The sequence below is a fragment of the Myotis davidii genome, unplaced genomic scaffold (assembly GCF_000327345.1).
Source record: "Myotis davidii unplaced genomic scaffold, ASM32734v1 scaffold1059, whole genome shotgun sequence".
NCBI lineage: Eukaryota > Metazoa > Chordata > Mammalia > Chiroptera > Vespertilionidae > Myotis > Myotis davidii.
In genome coordinates, this window is record NW_006290038.1 from 82653 (window position 1) to 86574 (window position 3922).

The window sequence follows — 3922 nt, forward strand, 5'->3', positions numbered from 1 at the left end:
GTGCGATGCTGGATGGAGCCAGAGCGCTAGGAAAGGTGGTGAAAGGGGAAGGCGGGTGTGCGGGTGCCATCACTTGAGGAACAGGAGGTGTTCTCTGCAGTGAAGGGCGTGACTCAAGCCGCGAGCTTGTGAAAAGGGACAAGGGAGGGGCTGAGCAATCAAGATGTGGGGCTGTGGTTCAGCTCCCAAGTCCAGTGGGTCATAAGTTGTAGCAAAAGGAGAGGTGTGTGGGGGTGGTGCAGGTGCAGGACGGTGTCTTAAGGGGAAGCCTGAGCTGGGAAGCTGCATGTCTCGGCTTGCAGAACCAAAATGGACCGGTGGGTTGCAGGGGCCACGAACTGAATCCGGGCCTCCCGTGTGGCAGGCAGGCCAGAGTCCCACCAATGAGCCACTCATGCACTAACAGCAGCTGTGATAGGCCGGCCACTGCTCACCCCCCGCTGTGGCACCTGATCCATTTGTGCGGAGACAGAGGCAAGACCTGAGACAGAGATGCCAGGCATTCAAAGGTTCTAGGGCACAGCACAGAGCCAACGGGGACAGAAGGACTCAGGCGAACTCGCCAGCCCACCCTCTATTTCCTCCATAGTCCAGGGCCACTGCAAGACTGGCAGTGTCTGCTCGCTTCGGCAGCACATATACTAAAATTGGAGACACAGGGAAGATTAGCATGGCCCCTGTGACAAGGATGACACGCAAATTCGTGAAGCATTAAAATAAATAAATAAATAAATAAATAAATAATGACAAACTGTCAGTGCCACCAGAGGAGGCCATGGACCAAGCTTAGCTGGCTCCCGGATCAAAAGCCCGGCAGGCCACGTATGGTGGGAGCAGCTAAGTGCCCACAGTCCCTTTAGCGACCCCCTAGGCGCAACCCAAAGTCCCTCCAGCCTTTGGGTTTTCCGCCTATTTGTGGTCAGGTTGGGAGTGGCGGTGATCCGAGGGTGTAAGGCGGAGACCAGAGTTTGCAGGGCCCCAAGGGTGCCAGTCAGGAACCGACTGTAAGGCGGGAAAAGGCTGGGATGGACTCAATCCAGCCCGGGGAAGCTCGTGCAAAAGTTTAGACAGCTGTCAGGAGTGGGATTCGAACCCACGCCTCCAGGGGAGACTGCGACCTGAACGCAGCGCCTTAGACCGCTCGGCCATCCTGACTGTAGGCTCTGGCGTGCGGGTGCTCACGTGGCTGGGACCCAGCTGTGAACTCCTGTGGCCTCCACCCCGTCTGTCCGGTCCAGGTGCCCAATGGACGGGCGTTCGCGGGCCACGGGGAGCAAGAACAGCCGACTGGCCTCTCCCCTTCCTGGGCCCGGGCACGAGGCGCGCTCGGAGGTTTCAGTGCCGCCGTGTCGTGCCCTGTGGGAGGGCGCTGTTGGTTGGGTGTCCGGTCGGGGACCCACAGGGCCGCATTGGGGAAGGTGAAGGGGGCGGTGGGGGGAGGGTAGGAACTACTGTGCCTGTCCTCCTCAGTATAGTGGTGAGCATCCCCGCCGGTCACGCGGGAGACCGGGAATCCCGACGGGGAGGCGTGTCCCGTTTGGTCGTTGGTACAGCCTCCGTCCGGTAGCTTGCCGATAAGAGCCCCTTTCGCTCCTTCGCCCTGCGTCGAGGCCCAGGGCCTCAACTGGTGGTGCCGTGTGTTCCCCAACAATCCCTCTCCCCACCTTTCCTCCCGCAGGCACGCAGGGCATCCTCCCGCCAGCGCAGCGTCTGTGAGCGGCCCTCCCAAAGCGGCTGGTGGAGGGGGAGCGCAGCTGGTGGGCGGAGGGTGCGCGCCCCGTCGGTGCGGGCGGTGTCGCTCAGTGGAGGTGGGTTTGGCGACCCCGGGGCTGGAGACACGACCTGGGGGCAGCGGCGTGGAATCGGAGGGACCAGGAGCAGTCGGCCAGCGACAGCGCCCCGGAGAGGCAGTTGGATGACAAACTAGCGCAGCTACTGAGGCTGGCTGGTTGGTAGCGGCAGTTCCCCGGGCTGGTGCCAGTTAGGACTAGATGTTTCTAAAGGACTCCGCCAGTGCGGCGTTGGTGGTATAGTGGTGAGCATAGCTGCCTTCCAAGCAGTTGACCCGGGTTCGATTCCCGGCCAACGCAGCGAGATGGTAGTTTTGCCCCCTGCGCCTGCGAGGACTGTGGACTCTGGGACTTGGGACCTGGGCCGTGTTAGCGCCAGCAGGAGGCGTGTAGTGTTTTGAAGGTGCGCAGGCAGGAAGGGGGCAAGGCACGTGTGGGTAGGGGAGACAGAGCGGCTGTACGTGGAAAAGCAAGAAAAACTGGAACTGTGGAAGCTCCAAGTGGGTGTCCCAGAAGTGCTTTATACCTGAGACACAGGCTCACCCCAAGCGTACCTGCTCCCTGGTGGTCTAGTGGTTAGGATTCGGCGCTCTCACCGCCGCGGCCCGGGTTCGATTCCCGGTCAGGGAAGGTTTTGTTGTGTCTCTCCAGCACGGCCACACTCACATTTTAGGCAAAGCTCTCTGATATTCCACGCCCTGCTCGCCAGTTGATGCCGTTCAATGTTAATGGTGGAGCACCGGCCCAGTGTTTGAAAAGGGAACGTGGGGAATGCTGTGAGATGAGACGAATTATTTTCCACCTACTTGTGCGCCATGTTGACTTGTGATCTTACAGGAAGATACGATGTCTCCATCTCCTGAGTAGCTCCATCCCACCTCCTGGTTGTGTAATTTTGAGAGCGTAGGGTGGGAGAGAGCTAGAGCTGATGAAAGGTAGCGAAGGGGAGTGCGCAGGTGCCAGCTATGTGCGCCGCCATTGGTGTTCCTTGTAGTGAGTGGCGTGACTCAAACGGTATCTGGTTGATGAAGAGGGACCAGGGAGGTCCCGGGCGTGGAGGCTTGTCTCCGCAGTCGTGTTCCAAGAGGTATGGCGGAAGGAGTCGGAGGTGCTCGCGAGAGCGGTGGGACTAAAAAAAAAGGCAAAGTGACTGCATGGGCCGGGAATCGAACCCGGGCCTCCCGCGTGGCAGGCGAGAATTCTACCACTGAACCACCCATGCACCGACAAAGCAGCTCTAGGCCCCACACCAACACCTATTTCTTTTGAGCAGGCGGCAGCGCGGGAACTAAAACCGAGGCTGCAGGCACGTCTATGACCCTTGCGCGGCGCAGAGCCAAACGAAGGATCCGGAGACCCAGGCAGACTCTGCGGCCGATGCTGCGTGTTCGCGGCGATCCACGGCCGCCGCGAGACTGTCAGTGTCACCAGAGGAGACCAGGAGCTGGACCAAGCCTGTCCCGCGCTGGCATCCCAACCCCGGCAGGTGACGTGTGGAGGGAACAGCTGAGCGCCCACGGTCCCTCCAGCGCCTGGGTTCTCCGCCTATTTGTGGCCGGGTTGGGAGTGGCGTGAACCGAGGGTGTAAGGCGGAGACCAGAGTTTGCAGGGGCCCAAGGGTGCCAGGCAGGAACCGACTGTAAGGCGGGAAAAAGCTGCGATGGACTCAATCCAGCCCGGGGAAGCTCGTGCAAAAGTTTAGACAGCTGTCAGGAGTGGGATTCGAACCCACGCCTCCAGGGGAGACTGCGACCTGAACGCAGCGCCTTAGACCGCTCGGCCATCCTGACGCTGTGAGCATTGGCCTCTATTTAATTCAAGGGTTACATATCTTACAGCGCCGTGTCATGATGCCAGTGTGAAGTTTATGATTTTAAATAAAATAGAACTGTTCCTGGACTCCTTCGCCAAGCACGGCCAATAGAACTGCCTCCGACCCCCCCTGCTTCACCATCCTAAACTGCAAAGACCTATTTTCCTTGGCGCCTCTTCTCTGGCGGGCCGAGCCACGCCTGGTGGCCTCTTGCAGGCGGTCTCCCTCCACCCTCGTCTCAAATCGTGGATTCAGTTCCGACGCCGGTGGACCCGGTGCTGGGGCGCCACCTGGCCGAGAGGACAGGAGGCATGAGGAG

General features: G+C 60.1%; 5 non-coding genes across 5 annotated transcripts; 2 read left to right on the plus strand and 3 right to left on the minus strand.

Moving 5' to 3' along the window:
- Positions 1-1072: 1072 nt before the first annotated feature.
- TRNAL-CAG lies at positions 1073-1155 on the minus strand. The gene has a single exon. It is a non-coding gene; the product is annotated as a tRNA-Leu (tRNA).
- An 863-nt stretch (positions 1156-2018) lies between these two features.
- On the plus strand, positions 2019-2090 carry TRNAG-UCC. Its single transcript has one exon. It is a non-coding gene; the product is annotated as a tRNA-Gly (tRNA).
- Positions 2091-2348: 258 nt separating this feature from the next.
- Positions 2349-2420, plus strand: TRNAE-CUC. Its single transcript has one exon. It is a non-coding gene; the product is annotated as a tRNA-Glu (tRNA).
- Positions 2421-2941: 521 nt separating this feature from the next.
- TRNAG-GCC lies at positions 2942-3012 on the minus strand. Its single transcript has one exon. It is a non-coding gene; the product is annotated as a tRNA-Gly (tRNA).
- Positions 3013-3497: 485 nt separating this feature from the next.
- Positions 3498-3580, minus strand: TRNAL-CAG. Its single transcript has one exon. It is a non-coding gene; the product is annotated as a tRNA-Leu (tRNA).
- Between the last annotated feature and the right edge of the window lie 342 nt (positions 3581-3922).